The sequence below is a fragment of the Apostichopus japonicus genome, chromosome 18, assembly GCF_037975245.1.
Source record: "Apostichopus japonicus isolate 1M-3 chromosome 18, ASM3797524v1, whole genome shotgun sequence".
Lineage (NCBI taxonomy): Eukaryota > Metazoa > Echinodermata > Holothuroidea > Aspidochirotida > Stichopodidae > Apostichopus > Apostichopus japonicus.
Genome location: NC_092578.1, coordinates 4343090 through 4365368, shown reverse-complemented (window position 1 = coordinate 4365368; position 22279 = coordinate 4343090). Strand labels below are relative to the sequence as shown.

The following is a 22279-nucleotide window of genomic DNA, read 5'->3' as shown; positions in this document are numbered from 1 at the left end:
TAGCAATTAAAAATAAAGAACAATTCCCTGTTCCTTCCCCCATTTCATCTCTCCCCCCCCCCTCCCCAATTTCCCTCACCCTTTCCTCTTCTTCCTCTTCGCTTCCCTTTTCTTCTTTGGTTTTCAATTTCTGTTCCTGTTGCCTTCCACTTTTTCAAGGAGTAAAATGGAATAGATTTCTTACTTGTGACCGGTCCTAGCACCTCCATATGATCAATCTCTCCAATATTCTCTCTGTCTAACCTGACATGAGTCAGCTTCAATAGTTTGTGAATCCTGAGAATCAAAAAGATATATGACTTCACATAAATTTCTTCATCATCATTTCATTTTCATTCCAAGGCTAGCTGAAAACACATGTCAATTCACATTCAGTTTAATTTAAGACACTTTCATCACAATTCCATTGAGAACAAAAATTCAAATATCTGTTCTCCAATTGAAACTATCTTGTCACTGAAGGTGCTTTCCGGCACACAGTGGCAAACATTGTGGCACTTGTGGCAAACATTGGTTCAGAAAGTTCTCTGGTTCATCTCCAACCACTCTCATTTCAGAAGTGAAACTATAGGCCTAAACAGGTGTGTAGCGAGGAAATTGCCAAGGGAGGGGCGAAACTGTAGGCAAACTATCAGAGCCGTAGATACGGCATTGCAAACTATCTAAGCGTTGCGCCACCATAAGTTGGCGCGAAGCGTACAAGAAAATTTTGGCTGAAAATGCCTCCCAGATTGCTGGAAATGGCACTTCCCAGGCCTTGTAAGTTGCATCTTAGCATTTTCTCGTTTGAAATTACTAGCGATATCATAAAAAAAAAAATTTTTTAAATATGCTCAAGGGGGGGGCGGCTGCCCCCCTCCCCCCCCCCCCCCCTTGGCTACGCGCCTGTCCTATACTATCCTAAGGGCAACTTCCCATAGATCCCTTATACTTTTCAGTTTACTGGAAGTTTATTCCCATCTGGTCCCATGCACAACTTGTAGAAAATATCTAGCAACCGCCTGAGCACTGTTTCTGGTCAACAGAAAAGTGGGGTGTGCTTTTGTTGACCGGTGTGAAGTTGGATACTTATTCCCCGTTCCTCGTTCGATATTCGCGTATGAGTAACTGAGCTACCTGTTCAGTTACGTATTCGACAATGGTATCGACGTAACACCTCTGGCAAGACAAAAGCTTTCTTACAAGATGTTCAACATTTGGTCGTGGAAAGAGGTTTATCTATGGCCCATGGGTCATATGAACTCTAACGACTATGTGGAAGGGTACCATAATGCATCTTGCCCGGTCCAAATAGTTCTTGACCAACTAAAATAACCACTACTTCATCAGTTCTTAAATTAATGTACTGGACCTGAAAAAAGCACTTTAGGCCCTAATCAAGACTAGCACGCCTTGGACCACCTAACCAATGGGTCATATGAATTTTTAACACATTGTAGAAGGATACCATAATGCGTCTTGCCCGGTCCAAAGAGTGCTTGACCAATTTAAATGACCATTAATTCAACAACTTTTTCGATGAATGTAACGGGAACTGATATAAAAACATTTGGGCCCTAATCAAAACCAGCACGCCTTGGACCACCCAACAAATGGGTCATAGGAACTCTAAGACATTGTAGAAGGGTACCATGATGCGTCATGCCCTGTCCAAAGAGTGCTTGACCAATTTAAATGACCATTAAATCATTACTTCTTTAATGAGTGAAACGGGACCACGAAAAAGCTTTGGGCCCTAATCCATGCAGCACGCCTTGGATCACCAAACCAATGGTTAACTTGAACTCTAAGGACATTGTAGAAGAGTACCATAATGCGTCTTGCACGGTCCAAAGAGTGTTTGACCAATTTAAATGACCACTAAATCATTACTTCTTCAATAAGTGAAACGGGACCACGAAAAGCTTTGGGCCCTAATCCATGCAGCACGCCTTGGACCACCCAACCAATGGGTACCAATAACTCTAAGGACATTGTGGAAGAGTACCATAATGCGTCTTGCCCGGTCCAAAGAGTGCCTGACCAATTTAAATGACCACTAAATCATTACTTCTTCAATTAGTGTAACGGGACCACGAAAAAGCTTTGGGCCCTAATCCATGCAGCACGCCTTGGACCACTTAACCAATCGGTAACATTAACTCTAAGGATATTGTAGAAGAGTACCATAATGCGTCTTGCCCGGTCCAAAGAATGCTTGACCAATTGAAATGACCACTAAATCATTACCTTTTTAATGACTGAAACGGGACCACGAAAAACTTTGGGCCCTAATCCATGCGGCACGCCATGGACCACCCAACCAATGGGTCATATGAACGCTAATGACAATGTAGAAGGGCTCCATAATGCGCCTTGCCCGGTCCAAAGAGTGCTTGACCAATTAAACTGACCACTAAATCATCACTACGTTAATGTATGTTAATGGACCTGCAAAAATCTTTAGCCCCAGTCAAGACCAGCACGCCTTGGACCACCTAACCAATGGGTCAAAGGAAGTCCAAAGACATTGTAGAAGGGTACCATAATGCGTCTTGCCCGGTCCAAAGAGTGCTTGACTAATACAAATCATTATCCAGTAGATTCATCAATATTTTCTTTTTTGAAGTTTTACTCTATGTGTGTACCAGGGTGGTGATACAAAACAAAAGCAACACCTTTGGCGCGCAAGATTAATGCTAATTGGTGCTTTACGATCATCAGCATACAAAATTTCCTTCCCACCCAGGAGAAACACACGCGCACTCTTTTTTTTTTGGGGGGGGGGGGGTTGCACGCATCTTAGCACAACTCCATTTCTCAGAATGAAGTGATTAATAAAGACTAGCAACGCAATAAAAACCGTTTTTTTTTATTATTCGTTCATAGAACTTAATTTCATATTTTTTATTCGTTTCACACGTCACAGATTTACAGATTGAAAGAACAGAGAAGTTTTCTTGCCTCTCTCTATGAAAGTGTTTGTGAACGTTGTTACCCCCTTCGTAGGTTCTGAAAGATTCCACTGCTACATTCTATATAGAGCTGACTAAGGCAATCAGTAATCTCGGGTCAAGCGGAGATAAACTTACTTGAATAGTCTATTTAGCAAAATAGTCTTCAAGTGAAATAGTTCTACCCAGACATATATTTTATGCCGAAATCCTTTTCTGATTTATTGATGATCTCCATTAGTCATAGTTGGTAATGAACCAATCCAAGTTATCCTATGTAGTTCCATTCTATGCATTTTTCATTTGATCGTGTTCCCATGTGCTTGTCCTTTCTCTTAGCAATTTTTCAATAGAAAGTTTCTGTTGGAGTGTATATAGAGGGCAGATCCACCATAAGAAGTTTCACTGGGTTTATTCCAACTAAACATAGACCTGAGTTAGTGTGAGTTCTTTAGCAAATTTCCTTTTATTCAGTTCTACCTAAATATTAATTATAACTTCCATAATCTAGCTATACAAATTTTACTAAATACACAAGATATGTTCAATCCATTAACAAAAGTGCCAGATTTTAGTCCAATTTCGCTTTTAGTCAAAATTACACTTTTCTAATCACTTACAATTGTATTTAATGTATTAATTCTTCGGTTAATATAAATTAGGCTATATGCTAAATCAATTGTGGAAGTATAGAAGTCAGGAGATATGTAACATGCTTAATATCCACCCCCTCCCCCCAACCCTCCTCATTTATTCTCTAGTTGGATTAAAATGTACTTGTATAGAAGAGAAATTTTCATGCCGAAATTACTTTAATCTGGTAGAATTGATACATTTTACCAATCTATGTCCAAAGATGTTCCATATCACTATTACTCAATACTTCATATGATAAATATGAAGGAGCGGAACAAAGGACCATGCGTTATGATTGTAATTGAATGATTCATTCAGGATGTTTCCTAGAAGTTTTCTCTCGTTAAAGAGCGCTTGACCATTAGGCTCGAACTAATTGATACCGACGTACGAACTGACTGCTTATACCTTGTCCATGGAATTACCTTTAAAAGACCGAGAGTTCATATTTATCATAGCGTGATTGCTCCCTTGTGTCGAACCATTAAAATTCTTAAGTGATAGATAAATGAAAGAATCTGCAGCATTTTCGCATTTGTATTCCCAAATGAATTAAATATCGTAAATAGTCACAATTTTCTTCGTTCCTTGTTTGAACGTTACTGCATGTGCCATTAATGCATGGTAGGCTTAGGGGATTGTTCATTACTTTGATTGTTTGTCCGGCTGTAAGCTTCAGTTGAGCTTTTATGACAGTGCAAGTCTGCCACAAGCCTGCCACAAGCCTGCTACAAGCCTGCCACAAGCCTGCCACAAGCCTGCCACGAGCCTGTCACAAGCCTATCACAAGCCTGCTACAAGCCTGCTACAAGCCTGCTACAGCCTTGCTTTAGCCCTGGAAAGATGCTGTCGCTTTATGCCACTGTGTTCAAATAACTGCCACATTGCATTTTCCCTCTTTGATTAGGCCTGAAAGTTAAAGTGTTATATATGCTGACATATCAATGAATTCGGAAGTCATTTAGAGGTAACGTTCTAAAATTGTAAAAGCTTTCCTACAGAATTTGGCCATATATAGACATGCGGCCAAGGACGTCGCTAGGGGGGGGGGGTGTAGGGGTGTCTCACCCCCCAATCTTGGCAAAACTGACGATAGTTTAAAAATTTGAGTGCGACAGTCGGAATTTCCGACTGTCGCATTCTAACTTTTCCGACTGTCGCACTCTAATTTTTATATATTCTTGTAATTTGTTAGTGACCTAACATTTTCGGTCAAAATTGACTTTTAATCAGTCATATTTACCACGTTTTCCTTGTCAAATTGAGAAATTGTATCTCACGATCTTTATACTCCACCATACAAAACTTCGTATGATTTTGAAAACTGTAAAAAAATGCCTAATAGAAATAGTCCGGGAGCCCAGAAGGTTTATTCAGCTGAAGAGGTACAAAAGGTTTGGTGGCCTAATTGTGTTGGTAGGTGACCAAGCATCAATAAAATGTGTTGCTGCCGGGGCACACCCTGCATGATAGGTGAGGGGGTCACAAAATAGGGGGGCAAAATATGCTTTTATTTAGCTGAAGAGGTACAAGCACAAAAGTTGCTGGATCTTATTCCCAGGAGGGTACCTTGCATCATGGTGGCAATGACAGCAATATCTGACTGCATGGGGCCCCAGACAGTAGCCCAAAAGAGGCCCGCCCATATGGTATTATTCAGCTGAAAAGGTACAAGGGTGAATTCTTTTGCATTTGAACTATTACACATTGTGGTGTACTAAAACACTAATGACAGTAACTTTGTCCTGCATAGGGGCCCAAACAGTAGCCCTAAGAATGGGCCATGCGGTACAACCAGCTGTTGGCTAATTTATCTAGCTGAAAAGGTACATGAAAAAAACTTGTTGGGTACTGCTCTCAGCAAGACTAATTTCATTGCTGTAGCAACAACAGCAATATCTGACTGCATGGGGCCCCAGACAGTAGCCCAAAAGGGGCCCGCCCATGTGGTATTATTCAGCTGAAAGGGTACAAGGGTAGATCCTTTTGCATTTGAACTATTAAACATTGAGGTATACTAAAACACTAATGACAGTAACTTTGTCCTGCATAGGGGCCCAAACAGTAGCCCTAAGAATGGGCCATGCGGTACAACCAGCTGTTGGCTAATTTATCTAGCTGAAAAGGTACATGAACAAAACTTGTTGGATACTGCTCCCAGCGAGACTAATTACATTGCTGTAGCAACAACAGCAATATCTGCCTGCATGGGGCCCCAGACAGTGGCCCAAAATGGCGCAGCCCACATGGTATTATTCAGCTGAAAAGGTACAAGGGTAGATCCTTTTGCATTTGAACTATTACACATCGGGGTATACTATAATGCTAATGACAGTAACTTTGTCCTTCATAGTGGCCCAAACAGGCCCGTATGGTGTTATTCAGTCAAAGTAGTACAAGGGTGAATCTTTCAGCATTGATGCTGATACATTTAGGTTCACCTAAGTAGATCTACCAATGACACCAACTTCGTTCTGCACTGGGGCCCAGACAATATAGCCCAACATAGCCCCTCCTTTCATGTTTATTGTCTCTTGCCACGATTGGACGAGCAGTGAGAGAAAACAGAAATGATATAATTGCAAGAGATTTATGATTTATTGGACCTGGTTAACAACGTTATTTGTCTTCTTCGTTAGAAATCCAGTGTAACGTACCTTATAATTGGATTGCTAGGCAATTCAAAACTGTGAATACCACCATACCTGAACGCTATGATAGGTGCACTTTTTTTAAATATAATTTAAAATACTTTGTGTAGCCAGAATTGTATCTTTCAGAATGACCTAAAACATTGTACTGGCCCTAATTAACTCAAAGTTGGTCTCCATCGTTGTAGCATTGAACTGATATACTTTGATTCAAATTGCTCAATCATTGATCGTAATGATTTATCAGTGATAATCATATGAAGGCATGTTAACATCATCACTTGCTGAAATAACATATTTACAGTTTTGGTTAAAATGATAACATATAGTAACATCCATAATACATGTACACTAGGGTAATGTACCGTAAACAGTCAATTGGACACCATTTTGTATATCTTAGGCAACATTGATAACATAAAGTTTAGCACACAGAATTATAACGAAAGAGTGTTACTAGATTCCCATAGCTAGGTACGTACTGTAAGTCAGTGGAATTTTCTGAAATGTAAGCTGCTGACATTATTATTGTCCATTGTCACAGCAGTACATGGAAAATACAGCACTTGATTTAGCGAGTAATACACTAATGTTACATGTTAGGGTCAACCAAGAAAAGGCCAAATATCAAAACTACATCAATCTTCAACAGCCTCATAGGTTCTGGGTAACAGGTTTTGTACATGTCAAGCAGATGAAATGTTGCTCCAGGGTGTGGTGGAAGTTTTGTTTTAACCACTGCAAACAGATGGGTTTTATTACATAATAACTATGAAATCCATAAGTTCCTGTCAATAGAGAATATTACCTTTCTGCCCGTTCTATTGTGTTGATGTATGTCACAATATAATGATTATTTACGACATAGAAATGGCACAAGTAATTGTTTGCGTTAATTCTCATCAAGGGTCATACCTAATCCTCATCCTCACATTCACTCTCACTGTCATCACTCCATGGCTGATCATCCAACTCACTGTCATCATCAACATCTGCTACGTCCATATCGTATTTTCTCATATTTTCTGCATAGTTATCTCTTGGATCAACGACAGCATCCAAAGCCAGAGTCATTTCTTCACGCTCATGTACTGGCTCCGAGTCTTCACTGGACAATGTATCGGGTAGAGCTTCTCCTTCATACCAATGGGGCACATACAGTCCATCATCATTGGCGATCCATCCATAATTAAGTGGGTGCAGGTCTTTGGTTGGTTGTTTGGTATGTGCATGGCTCCACATCGTAGCAACGAAGTTTGCCCGTAATACGTGTTGATACAGTACCTTCTCACATGGTGGTAAAGATGAGCAATTGATCTTTACGTGTACCGCTTGCTGTTTTCTTTTAGTCATCCTGGTGAAAGACTGGTGCCTGGCTTCATTGATGTCGTCCAATGCCTTGAATCCATAGATCCTGCAAACAAATGCAGTCACTGCAGGTTTATCGACAGCATTGGTGTATAAGGACTTCAGTGCCTCAACGTAATCAGGGTCTTTCTCTAGATAACTGAAGGGTACAGACTTGCCTTTCTGGTACAACGCAGAGTTGTAGTCACAACCAGTCAGAGCATGAAAACTAATGAGAGCTTCACTCAAACCTGTTTGCTTTCTTTCAAGCTCACGTGAAATGTTGGTTACGTTTATGAATCGTCTCTTGTTTCCTGAACCGAAGTCCAGAGTGATCATCGATGAGGCTGGCATTTTGGGGACAAGACCATGATTTGATGATTTAATTGTTATCCGCCGTCTTGCCCCATGCAGGCAGATATGCTGTCAATACTGCAGCAATAGATTTAGTCCTGTTCGAAGCGGTATCCAACACGTTTTGTTTATGTACCTATTCAGGTAGGGATATTAGTTAAAAGCTGGTTGGGCTGCAGGGTCTATCTTTAGGGTTACTGTGAGGGCATATATGCAGGACAAAGTAACTGTCATTAGTATTTTAGTATACCCCAATGTGCAATAGTTCAAATGCAAAAGGATCTACCCTTGTACCTGTCCAGCTGAATAATACCATATGGGCGGACCTCTTTTGGGCCACTGTCTGGGGCCACATGCAGTCATATATTGCTGTTGTTGCTACAGCAATGTAATTAGTCTTGCTGGGAGCAGTATCCAACAAGTTTTGTTCATGTACCTTTTCAGCTAGATAAATTAGCCAACAGCTGGATGTACCGCATGGCCCATTCTTATGGCTACTGTTTGGGCCCCTATGCATGACAAAGTTACTGTCATTAGTGTGTTAGTACACAACAATGTGTAATAGTTCAAATGCAGAAGAATTCACCCTTGTACCTTTTCAGCTGAATAATACCATATGGGCGGGCCTCTTTTGGGCCACTGTCTGGGGCCCCATGCAGTCAGATATTGCTGTTGTTGCTACAGCAATGAAATTAGTCTTGCTGGGAGCAGTATCCAACAAGTTTTGTTCGTGTACCTTTTCAGCTAGATAAATTAGCCAACAGCTGGATGTACCGCATGGCCCATTCTTAGGGCTACTGTTTGGGCCCATATGCAGGACAAAGTTACTGTCATTAGTGTTTTAGTACACCACAATGTGTAATAGTTCAAATGCAAAAGAATTCACCCTTGTACCTTTTCAGCTGAATAATACCATATGGGCGGGCCTCTTTTGGGCTACTGTCTGGGACCCCATGCAGTCAGATATTGCTGTCATTGCCACCATGATTCAAGGTACCCTCCTGGGAATAAGATCCAGCAACTTTTGTGCTTGTACCTCTTCAGCTAAATAAAAGCATATTTTGCCCCCCTATTTTGTGACCCCCTCACCTACCATGCAGGGTGTGCCCCGGCAGCAACACATTTTATTGATGCTTGGTCACCTACCAACACAATCAGGCCACCAAACCTTTTGTACCTCTTCAGCTGAATAAACCTTCTGGGCTCCCGGACTAAAATACTGTACATCGTATGCAATGAAAACGCTCAATGCTAATCTACGGAAGCTTAAATGTGCCATCAACATAAGAAACACTTTGCCCTATAAGGTGAAATTTTTCAGTAAATTGTTTAGAGTACAAGATTAAATCTTATCAAAAAACAGCAAAATGTTGGATTGCTCAGTTGCTTTAACCGAGCAATTGAACAACTCTCTGAAAAATGTTTAATTGACAACTTATCATATCTCGTGAATTGGACGTTTTGCTGCAAAATGTTCAATTGTTCATTCCATCTGAGTAATTGAAAGATTTTCTGCAAAATGTTTAATTGACAACTTACATTATCTCGTCAAATGGACATTTTTTGGGCAAAATATTTAATTGACAACTTATCGTATCTCGTCAACTCAACATTTTTCTGCAAAATTTTGAATTGTTCACTTCATTCCAAATGCTCCAAATTCCAAATCCTTTTTTTTCATGTGAGTGATAAATAGCTTCACCTCTTCCCCCCACCCCAAGAAAATAATATTAAGCGCGCTAGGAAAAAGCACTGTATTTTAGGGCATTTTCAATATTTCGTTGAATACAATTTGTTGAAAATTTGTTGTTTTCCTCTTTGTTACATTAACATAGCTTTTGTAGTTAGTAGTATATGTAGCCTATCAAGCAGATAACTTATACTCAGTTGCTTATTCGCTTAATCAGAGTGACTAATGAGTTTGTGAAGTGAGGGCAAGGGGTACAACAGTACCGGAAAAATTTCAGGAACAAATGTGCATTCGCGAAAGTTAAGGTGTCTGACTGACACTGACCGTATCGTTGACGAGTAGAGCTGGGGGGGGGGGGGGGGGGGTACAAGGCAGCAGTCGAAATTTTCCTGCTCCAAACCCCATCCGGTTGGAATTTCAGCCCCTACACCCCCTCCCAATCATCAGCCCTTAGCTACGTCCCTGCATGCGGCCATAAATAAGAATTCATATGACCCAATGGTTGGGTGGTCCAAGGCATGCTAGCCTTGATAAGTGCCTAAAGTGATTATTTTCGTGGTCCCGTTACATTCATTAAAGAAGTAATGATGTAGTGGTCATTTAAATTGGTCAAGAATTCTTTGGACCGGGCAAACCGCATGATGGTACTCTTCTACAATGTCCTTAGAGTTCATTTTAACCATCGGTTTGGTGATCCAAGGCGTGCTGCATGGATAAGGGCCCAAAGCTTTTTCGTGGTCCCGTTACACTCATTGAAGAAGTAATGATTTAATGGTCATTTAAATTGGTCAAGCACTCTTTGGACCGGGCAAGACGCATCATGGTACCCTTCTACAATGTCCTTAGAGTTCAAGTTAACTGAGTCAAAAGAAGAGACAACAAGTGCCTGTATTATCTCGGTGTTAATTTATGAAAGCGACAAGATTGGTTGAGGGACAAGAAACCAACAAAGGAGACTATGAAAGTGGTAAACAGACAAGACTTTATAGTTTTCTAGAAAATCAGCGGTGCTTTGATTAAGGAGAGAGAAAAAAGACTAAAGCTGTTAGTTCCGTTTCATGATTTGTGATGTGAATGGATGTACTGAAATGAGCGATTAAAAGTGTTTACCGTGATTCCAATCTGAAATTCACTCAAAGAGAGTCCGTTTATTCAGTATTAATGTGTTGCTAATCTCAAAGTGAAGCGGATAGTAATCAAACACGTCTACTTTCACATTGTCAGCCTTGTCAACAATGCAATTATTGTTTATAGGCCATCAGCTGAAGCTCAAAATGTGGCTGTAAAATCAGTTTCGTTCCAGCAACACCGGGTCTAGATTTTTAATGCATTTTTGGGTAGTTTAATGCATCACAAACATTATATCAAAAGTTCTCCAAAAAATTTCCTGCAGTATTTTTGTAAGAAACCCTCGAAATTGGGTATGTTATGTAGACATTACGTGCTACGATGCTATGTATTAGGAACACATGTGCTAACGTTAGATTTGGTACAGTGGTGCATACATACCACTCTTTTCTTATATGTTAAATTACGACTGATATATTTTTTTTGTATAATAGTTGGGTCAGGGTTACAAGAATGGTGGAAAAGGATTCTGGTCTAAGGGTCAGTGAGGGTTGTTTTCAGGCATTACAAGTTGTGCCCCCCCCCCCTCCATTTTTGCCAAAATGGTAAAAAATCACATTTTCAACTTTGAAATATGAAATACAATTTTTGCACATTATAACTTAAGGGTTTTAATTATAAAAATGTACCACTTTTAATAAACTCAGATATAATGCTTTGTAATAAATCAAATATTTTTAGATTTTCCCCCTATGTTATGAATGCATTTCGTCTGTGCATGTATGCGTAAATATACACATATAATGAAAAGTTCCTCTCCATAATTGTTACACTCCCCATCCAAACTGTTTTACAAATGCGACCCCCTCACCCTCTACATGTAGCTAAATCCCTAGTTACAATGAGATGTACCAATGCCCCAAGACCAGTGAGCTATTTCTTTTGTATAAATCAATATATAAGTTGGCACACTAAGACATCATGGCATATTGTAGATGTGAAATAAAGTTATAGTCGGTATATATCCGTTACCTTAGTACTCTTTCTACAGTCTCCTGCAAAACTAGGTACTTTCTCCTTGTAACTGAAACGACATGTTTATAATTCGTATTCCTGCAAAAAGAGTTTCCAAGGGAATTAACGCATAAAAGAAAAGATCGACAAGGTTTCGAATGGTATTTTGAATAATAATAGTTCTATTTTCTACAAATAATATGAATAATAAAGGTGAATGGTACAAATAAGTGAATAACGAAGACAGTTAACTTAAGCCCCAGATATAAGAAATAATGTATCTATTAAGACTGGGTCGATACACTCAATGGTGTAGTAGAGCTGGGCCTTTGTGCTGATTCAAGATGCAGGTTCTTCATCAAAAGGCGCGGCGCGGAATTAATAAGTGATTAAAAGTTCATCCAAGGACAGTTGTACTAGTCTTAACAGTATCCACTTCAATTCACTGCATGGAAGTCAGATATGGTATGGAAAAGGGAAAGTCTATTCCGTAGTAGAGGTGAAGATAATTAGATGAAATAAAAGTCACTAAAGACTTGAATATCCTTCAGTCAAAACTTGAACAGATGCACAGAACATATTAACAATATGAATAAAACAGGTAACGAAATGTTAGGGCAAACAATAAAGAACCGTGATATTGGAACAGGGTCAGGGGCGATGGTTCCCCAACAACAGTATATAAGCCTTTGACTGGTTTCAGGACGCGGTATTTGCGTCATCGTCATCAGTAAATGTAGTTGTGAATATGCAAGAGGTAAAGCATGCCCATAACACCCTCCTCCCCCCTCCCATCCCCTCTAAAAAAAAAGTGTGATTTGAAGAAAATGGGGATATTTATCAAAGGTGTCTGGTAGGTAGGGTAATCTACGTAAAACTACTAATAGCTAAAATGAATATGACTAAGATCATGTTTACTGGTTCCTTTAAACTCTGGGGAACAAAATAATGACAACATGACTTTGAAAAAGTTAACCCTCTTCACAAACTTCAAACTTGATTAAAATTTCAGACTAAGATATCGAGATTTAACACCATCACAGTTCATCCTCCAAATCATCTTCCCCTGCATCAACAATCTCAACATCTTCTTGGAAGTTGCTGCAATTTCTATATTTACATACGTCTGTACACGGTAGTTGTGCATTCATTCAGGAACATCTTCCTTTAAGACATTTGCCGACTCTACAGCTACTGCTGACACACTGAAGCAGAACATCTGGGTCAGGTGGCTTCGTCATCCAAGTGATTATAAGGTCATCATTTTCAAGTTTACATCCATGTCCCTCTGGTGAGAGTGCATCAATCCTTGGCTGCAATGCCCTACTGTGAATAGCAGCCTGGTTGGTGCAGCGCTTAACATGCTGGATCAGAGCATCTTTTGTTGGTGGTAAACTCTGCTCTGAGGAGGAGATGAACAGAACACCTTGTACCATGAAATTGGATATTTTTGAGTCTCACATTTTATGATGGGGTACCAATATAATTACAATTCAGCTAGAAATATGTTGCAAATTTCTTTAATAATTTCATTGGAAAGATTAACCTGATATTGCATCTCAAAGCGTTTAGAGAATTTTTTAATTTTCCTTGGGGGAGGACCCCCATATTCCAAAAGTCCTAGATCCACCCCTGAACACTCAATGAACCACACATTGAAGAGAGTACTTTACCTTTCAAGATCTGTATGTCTTCCTTGTCAAGAAGTGTATCTAGTTTCTTCAACATAGAGAGTGGTACCTCACTTCAATGGCAACACGGTCTTTTCCTCTAATATTCATAAAATCTGGGCTCATCTTTTTTCCGCTCTGCTGCTTGTCGAAGCAATACCTTAATAAAATGAAATAAAAAAAGCAAATTGTTTTGCATTTTCTGTTGATCAAAATGTAAGTTTGAACAAATAAGAACTAAGACAATTTTATTTATATACCATGTGATCTGCTCATCTTCTATGGACAAACAAAGACACATTCAAATTTTGCAAACCAGTGTCATGCAAAAAAGAATTAAAACAGGCTTTTTTTGACAGTACAGTACATTATCTCTTAATGTTATGGTTTAAATTATACAATGGTAGATTATATCTGTTACTAATAATAAAGGAGACAGATACTTGTTCATTTTGGTAAAGCTAGACAGGCTGACCATAAGACCTTGCAAACCTAACCTTATTGCACCTTTGTTACACTTATTTTTCTAACTAATATAATATCTCTATCATTCAAATAAAGGGCCACAGTAAGAAAACTATGAAGCCTGTATTTAACACTTACTGTAGGCTAGTGCCCCAGATGGAGAATTTGAAACAAATTTCCGTTCCTACCACCTTATAACAAAACAAATCAGATGACCATGCCACTAAGTAATTATATTATGTTCAGGTCCAACACTGTGCCCTTTGACTTGGATTCTATCCCTTAAGAGCTACTGATCTTGCATTATGCAACTTCTCTTAACACTTCAACTATGCCACAGAAGTACAAGTAGAGTCGTGTAGTATGCTTAGGCTTACCTCCATCGAAAGTCTCTGCCTGCTGCAGCTTGTCCCGTTTGCAACGCCTAGTAATGTATTGTTTCTTTTCCCACATATAATAAATTGAACAGGCAATACACCAGAGCTTCTGCTTGGTTTCCTCGATCTTTTCCGTCAATTCTTCGTTTAAAATCATACGGGGTCTGCTCTGGAACTGTCCGTTTTCTTGCAGCAATGTGCTTGCTATCAATGAACCGCCCGTAACACTTATCGTGGAACCCCATCATACTATGCTGTTGAACACACGCTTGATCGTAGTAGGCCATGGAGTAATCAGTAGTACGGCGATATCACTGTTTCCGCCGCTGAGATTAAGCCAATCTTTAGCGCAGGAAGTAACTTTATTCCATCGTTTATTCGTCAGTGCCTTGAATGCTTCAAATTTTACAGATTCAATGTGCACTAAGCACTGTAGATTTCCGTGTGTCGGAGACTGACTAGCGCCCGTGGGAGCCGCCATGTTTGTTGTTTTCTACAAAGATTGCACATAGAACTCATGGCTCATTGGACAATTCATATCACATGGTACAGATATCCTCACTGGCGCACAACTTTTGAACGTAAAACGGCAGGTTTCTTAACATACGCATTAAAAAATATAGTTCGATCTTTCGAGCGGAATTGCAAAAAAACTGCAGGAAAGTACATGGAGAACTTTTGGATCATTAATCTTAGTTAATTTATGTATTCAATGCTGTAGAGAAATTTTAGACCCGCAGTTGCTGGAACGAAACAAGCGAATTTCGACCTTCAGCTGATGGCCTATTATATCAAATCCTTTTCTCTCGATGATTTTTCTTTTTAACTATTCGGTAAAGATTTTTGTTTTGTTTTGTAGGAAGGGCAAGGGCGGCGGAACCGGGGGGGGCACAGGGGGCACGTGCCCCCCCACTTTTCCTCAGGTTAAAAATGTGCCCTTTTTCTACCAAAAAAAATCTAAATAAAAAAGAGTTAACAAAGCGAATCCCACGTCGAATGAAATATTTCGGGAATATTTAAATGTTTACTACCACAGGCGTAGGAGCCCAATTTGAATTGGGGAGGCTGTAACGACTTGCCCGAAAAATATTACCAAAATTTTTCGCGCGCGTAGCGCGCAATGAACATGTTAATGTGCATATCATATAGGCATGCGTTGGTTATTACATCGCATGCCAATAACATACAATCATTTGCCGTGTTATAACCCTTCCAAATTGGTTATAATTTTGGGAAAGTCGTTACAATAATAATGATCACAATAATATCAGTTTAACCATTGAAAAACACATAGAAAATTATTTTTCTTTCAGTATTTTGACATATTTCATTTGCTTTCATGCATGTATCGATCGCGTGTGCAGGGACTTGGACCTTATAATGATTTCACCTCATTTTGTCCTTTTCCTTGTTTCCCAATTTGCACATTTAGATATTGCAGTGCTAGTATGCATTGTTTCCTTGAGGGGGGGGGGGGGGTGGTGGCGTTGATGGAGTGATAGATAATATAACAAGAGTTACAAAGGGTACTAAATAGCAGGCTGCATCAGTCCAATCGAATTTCTGCTAAGTGCCCTTCGACGTTGGTGCCCCCCCAGATTGAAAGTGCTTCCGCCGCCCTTGAGGAAGGGGTGGATGGGTTTGTTTGGTAAAGAGAGTAACCCAGGAATGATTGGTTTTTTCTTAGCTTTGAGATGTCAATGAAAAATGGAAAATAATATGACGATATCAGTGACAAAGAAAACATATTTTGTTGGTTTTTTGCTCACCTAGGAAGAGAATATAAAGCATAGTAAAAAGGTTAAAAATATATTATTATTGTTGTCATACTGTGACAGGAGAAAAAGCAAGATGATGGAAAATTGTAATTCACTATGTGACCTGTCTACGAAAATCAGAGTACCGAAATACAAGTTATTAACGTATGCGTGGTTTGTTGTGTCTTCAATTCACGTAGAATTGGTGGTAGGATGTACATCATGAGTTTCCAAAGCTAGAAAGTTACTGATATGTGTCCCACAGCCAAGGAATGTCAATGCACATGCGTGGACTGTCTGCTGGCAGCAGGCAATATTTTTTAACAGTACGTTTTTGCTTGTGCAGCTATACAAGCAAACACTTTTTTGTGTGTCTCCCTTGGTTACCTGCAAATTCTTCACCCTCGAAAAACAATGCAAGACGAGACGAATTGACAGGAGTTAAGAATAAGTGAAGAGCTCTCTATCAACTGACTATATTTCGTGACTGTGCAGTATGGCACACAGGAGAAATGATTCCGTGTCCAGTGTACAAGCCACTGGATGTTGTTGTTTTGTCTTGGTTGTGGCTGTGCTATACCTCGTGCAGTGATCACATTGACATTGCTAGTAACAAAATGCAAGCAGTCGTAACTCTATATATTTGAGTGCATTTAGAAATATTTGATCCTTGTCCGCTGGTATCATTCTTGAGATACCTAATAAGCCAATGAACGTGAATTTGTCCTGGTACTGGAAGATCTGATTTCAGATGGACTCCTCGTGTGATATCCTGCAGACTGAAGTATTTCAAACAAGGAGGTTCCTCAATATTGAGAAAAAAGTTGAATTCTTGCTTAAAGTTATAATGTATCTTAATTTTTGTTTGCATAACGAACAGGGTATGTTCATCAGTGCATTTTAGCAGTTATTCCTTTTTGTTCAAGTTATTAGTTTGATCATTATTATTGTAACGACTTTCCGAATAATTCTAAACCAATTTGGAAGGGTTATAACACGGCAAATGATTGTATGTTATTGGCATGCGATGTAATAACCAACGCATGCCTATATGATATGCACGTTAACATGTTGAACGCGCGCTACGCGCGCGAAAAATTTTGGTAATGTTTTTCGGGCAAGTCGTTACAGCCCCCCCCCCACCAAATCAAATCAACTTGGGCTCCTATACGCCTGTGGTAGTAAACGTTTAAAACTTCCCGAAATATTTCATTCGACGTGGGTTTCGCTTTGTAAACTCTTTATTTATTTAGAAATTTTTATGTAGAAAAAGGGCACATTTTTAACCTGAGGAAAAGTGGGGGGGCACGTGCCCCCTGTGCCCCCCGGTTCCGCCGCCCTTGGGTGTGAGTGGTGTTTGGGGGGGGAGAACATTCTTATCGTGCGAGGAATATATGTCAGAGAAAAGCACAAAAGAAGCACAGAAAAGCACACAGAAAAGAGGAAGTTTTACAGGAGACACTGGTAACGCTACTTCCAAAACGTTACCATTTGTTGTTTTTATGTTTTGGAAGCTTTGCCTGTTCAGTTTCTTTTTAACTCGATTTGGATCCTCTGAAACCAAGATTTCTCCAACGACTCGTTCAGTGGCGGCGGAACCGGGGGGGGGGGCTTGGGGGGCTCAGCCCCCCCCAATGAAACAGTTGAGGGGGCAAATGCCCCCTCAATAATTACCAAGGCTCCGAAACGTGCATCTGCCCATTTTTCAATGCATACTTGTCGATCTGTCCGATGCACACGTATACTATATAGGTGTAACAATTTCAGTAATTGCTGGGGGACACTGGTCCCTCGGCCCGTCCCCTGGCTATAGACCACATTGTCACCCCAACCGCGTCTTCACGCCCCGTGAAAAGTGGAAGCAGTTAGTGTTAGTACCGGTAAGCGTAACACAACTTCGGATCCACCCCCCCCCCACTCTTGACGGACTCAAATGGACTACTGGCGCCCTTTTCAGCTTTTCACTACTTTTAACTTATTCGCGATTTTTGACTATTTTATTGCACTCTCATATACCTATTGACATTTGTCATATTCTGATGGTGTAATTTTCCGACAAAATGGCGACGACACCTATTTATCTGCAAATTAGCAAGGCCCGGAAAGGGTGATTTCCTGCAATCTAGGGAGTAACTTTACTCAAAAATTTTCTGTACGCTCCGCGCCAACCTGTGGTGGCGCTCCGCTTAGATAGTGTCGAAAGCGCCCCTACAGACCATTCTTGCCCCCCTGACCAATACCCCTAGCTCCGCCACTGCCCTTACTACACTCAAAAACGTCTTTGCGAGTACACTACGAGTAATAGCTACTCTCTTAAAACACCATCGAATATACAAATTACAATGTTTTTACAGACTTTTACGTGCAATCTGAGAAATTGCAGGCTTGAGACCCATATTTTAGGGCTAGGTATTCGCAGCATAAAACACTCGGGAAGTGCCGTTTCCGGCCATCTGGGGGTTTGAAAAAAACCAAAACTTTTCTTGTACGCTCCGCGCCAACCGATGGTGGCGCTCCGCTTAGATAGTCTCCACACATTAGCCCCCCCCCCCCCCCAATAATTTTTCCGTTCCGCCGCGCCTGGACTCGTTATATTGTTCGTCTGGAACAACTTGAAAAATTATCATAAGACTTCAACAATTGTTCTGTTCATAATACCCACTATTAAAGCAGCATTTTGCGTTGGGTCGCTTTTTTCCACCTTTTTAACATGTGCATCGATTTTTTTACATGTATCAATCATAAAACAGCAAACTAAGATACCATCCAAGTTTCACCCTGTCAAGAGCGTTAATTAGCGAGTAATTAACGATTTATATCGATAACGAGTAAAAGTGTCCTCGACAAAGTTTTCATATCTTCAAATCTTCTAGTTTGAATTCCACCAATCAGTGAATAGTATGTTTATTCATGAGCATTTTGCGTTTGGTCGCCGTTTTCTACTTTTTTGACATGTCCATCGAGTTTTTTACATACATCAAATCACAAAACAGCAAATTAAGATATTAGCCAAGTTTTCCCCTGCCAAAAACGTTAATTGGCGAGTATTCCACATACAAAATTAAATCGCATTCAGTTCCCAAACCCACTAGTTTGAATTCAACCAATCAGAGATGCAGGTTTAGTTATGAGCCGTTGCTAAAAATAGATTCAAGACTTTGCGTTGGGAGTTGTTATGCAACTCCCTGGTACAACTGCCATATAGACTGTACACAAATCAAGCGTGGTGTTATATTACGTATCTGTCAATGACGTTCGTAGTGTTTAAATATTCATATTATGGGCGAGGTTTATTGGGTTCCCAACGGAAAATATCTTGGAGAACAACAACGTTGAAAGTTGCAATTTTTTCGACTTTTATGCCACCATTTGAAGTGAAATATAAATAGATAAGCTAGTTATGTATGTCGTTATGGCATAGTGGAGTCAGTGAGGTTGAGAAATATCATAGTCGAGGACGCAAAATGCTGCTTTAAAACTTACAATTATTTCTATACAATTTAGCTGACGGCGCAAAGCATTATAATTGTTGTTGTTTCTATGACATAACCTACAATCCCTTACCCCTTCCGCACCCAACAGGTATCTCATTTTCTACTCTCTTGCACCGTCACCCGTCTCCTCACATCAACCCCCCCCCCCTTCCCCTATCATAGTCCTCCCCTCCACCCAATCGCAGTATAGATTAGGTAGAAAGAACTTTATCTACTCTTTGAAAGACTAACGTTTGTTTACGGTATGCTTTACAGGCGCATTTGCACAACAAATCGTGAAGGATTGAGTGTTCACAGTTATAAGTAACTGGCGGCATAGTCTTTCCTCCTAACTTATGTTAGCATGAAAACCTGTATTGGGTAATTCTAGACGTGTTTGCTATAACGCCCTTTATCTTTGTGCCACATCATTGATATTCCAGATCTGGCCTTTACGTTCTCTGTTTTTCAGATACTTTTCCAGTCCAGTGTAGTGAGGATAATGATATCCAGGGTATCCGTCATGATAGGAGTCTACTGGGTCATCAGATCCATCCTCCCGTGGTTCAATCAGTTCTTTCAGAGTTTGGTATGATGTCATGTTTGTTAAATGCTCATCTTCTGGGAGGATTTCTAAATCATTAAAAGTTTATTCTTACCAGAATTGTAGTACATTAATTTAGGGATGCACCGGATATCCGGTCCGGCCAGACTATCCGGCCGGATAGTGAGGAATTATCCGGTTCCGGCCGGATATTTTTCAAAATCCGGCCGGATCTTTTTCAAAATCTGGCCTAATCTTTTTCAAACTCTGGCCTGAATTATTCCTTAAAAAGGTGTTGGTATTAACTTAAATCAATGTAAACTATTTACAAAAATTAATAAAAACATTCAAAGTAAGGAAATATTAGGTTTAACATGTTTAATTTAATTTTCTCAATGGTCTGACCCACTGTTTCTAAAGATCAACCAAAATGAAACAACAGCTGTAATATGAAGCTATATACAAAAAATACAGTTTGCAGTGAAATCATTTCTTGCAGCCTTCATCAGTTTAATATTGTGCAGTTAAAATAGACCATTCATATACTTATCAGTCAAAATACTATTCCATTGAATCTTTACTTTCCCATTATTGTTGGCATTCTCTTGGATATCTCTTGTCACCATGAAAGTTCCTAAAAGTTCATGAAAAACCTTAATCATTAAGTGTTCTAATGAACATTCAATTCCATTTTAAAGGATAGATAGAAGATAGATAAGAAGTTTCTTCCACTTCTGGAAAGAAACAATGCTTTTTTTTTACAGATAATATTGCAGTGTAAAAATGTGTTACCAAATAATGAATAATAAAAGACAATTCTAAATCCAGATAGTAGTGTTATTACAACATTAAATAACCTTTTTATTCAGTATAAAGTATGAGTTTTGTGAAATGTAGCTTCCCGTTTTAAAACAAACTTCATAGGTAGTATGCAGTATTTTCCAGCAAACAAATTTACACACTGTACTGTATCCAGCTTGTCAACAATTATATTGTAGTTATTTTATTAAAGAATGTAGATTACACCACTTCAAGTCATATTTAATCTCATAAATGGGGTCTTAATTTCACCTTCTTTATAATATGCGTATACCTCACCTAAGATTTGCTCCTTGTTTCATACTTCTACTTCTTATTAATGATTTTCTTTTGTGTAATGAAAAAAATCCGGTTCCGGCCGGATTTTATCCGGCCGGATTTCATGTACTATCCGGCAAAATCCGGTTCCGGCCGGATCCAAAAATTTGGATCCGGTGCATCCCTACATTAATTAGTATATCGTAATCCAAGAAATTAGAAACTTCACTACAGGTACAGTAATATAGTTCCTCCTTTTTTTTGCCAAGATATTGGCTTCAATAAAGTAAGATTACAAGAAACATTAAGCTGTTAAAGCAAACTTACTGAGTAGAATCGCGTAAGGATGAAGAACCATGGCATATCTTACGTACTGCACGAGAAAGTACCAGGAACCGTAGCTATTATCATGCACATTCATACTGAACAGCCAGTTGGTGTAGGTTTCCAATGCTTGACCAGATATATTGTCCTATATATTGAACAGTATTTGAACTTATGAAATATAAGCGAGGTGGTCATAGTGCTCACACCGTCCATGCGATTGCTTTGAAGCGGGATATGAAAGTACATTAATACCAAATATTGTCCCAGCTGAGTGGTATTGAATGCTGATGTAGTCTTAATAAATACGTCACTTCTCTCATACTCTGTAGAGAAGTTATCTGTAAACAGACAGCTGGTCGCTCATCCTTCTCTATTTGATACATTTAAGAGGTAGATAGTTATTTTACTAAAAAAAGATTGGAAGGTCACCTGGCATATTTGGTCTCTTCGTGATAATTTCTGTTTTAAATCCATATCTGGTTCGAAATTTAGGTCGTCAAGATTTGGTCTCAATTGATATTCAGAACTTCCCATGGTCAGAACTCAGTCGGCAGCTCCTAAATGTAAGTTGTAATAGAGGAAAAGCGTCATCGTGTTAACAGTGCTGTAGTCGAGTACTTGTAAGATAAGTATTCCGGGTACTTCGGGTTTCGAATACCAAGTGCTAGTCCGAGTACTGCTTTAAGAATCCGAGTACCGAAATCGAGTACTTTTTGCATCCGGGTACTTTTTCGAGTTCCATAGACAGAGGCCGTTATGTTCATGTACAAAGATCGTTATTGTAAGCAAACGAATATTAATAACCCGACATCTTTGATTTGTTATAGATGAGTTAAGTCCACCAATTTCTACTGACCGTTTTTTATCTGAAAATGGACGCTTGGTCACCCATCCCA

The 22279-nt window shown here is 39.5% G+C and overlaps 2 long non-coding RNA genes across 3 annotated transcripts in view; one reads left to right on the top strand and one right to left on the bottom strand.

The window, feature by feature from the left end:
* Positions 1 to 10850: 10850 nt before the first annotated feature.
* Positions 10851 to 14377, bottom strand: LOC139958364 (uncharacterized). 2 transcript variants are annotated; one of them, XR_011789768.1, is made up of 3 exons: positions 14206 to 14377; positions 13367 to 13523; positions 10851 to 13095 (listed from the first exon to the last, which is right to left on the bottom strand). It is a non-coding gene; the product is annotated as an uncharacterized lncRNA (long non-coding RNA). The 2 variants fall into 2 exon arrangements; XR_011789769.1 differs by having other exon boundaries at positions 10851 to 13090.
* Positions 14378 to 14535: 158 nt separating this feature from the next.
* The window catches only part of LOC139958366 (uncharacterized), a 35887-nt gene continuing 28143 nt past the window's right edge, over positions 14536 to 22279 (top strand). The window contains exon 1 of the long non-coding RNA XR_011789772.1: positions 14536 to 14672. This is a non-coding gene — a long non-coding RNA (uncharacterized lncRNA). The remainder of the gene's footprint in view (positions 14673 to 22279) is intronic.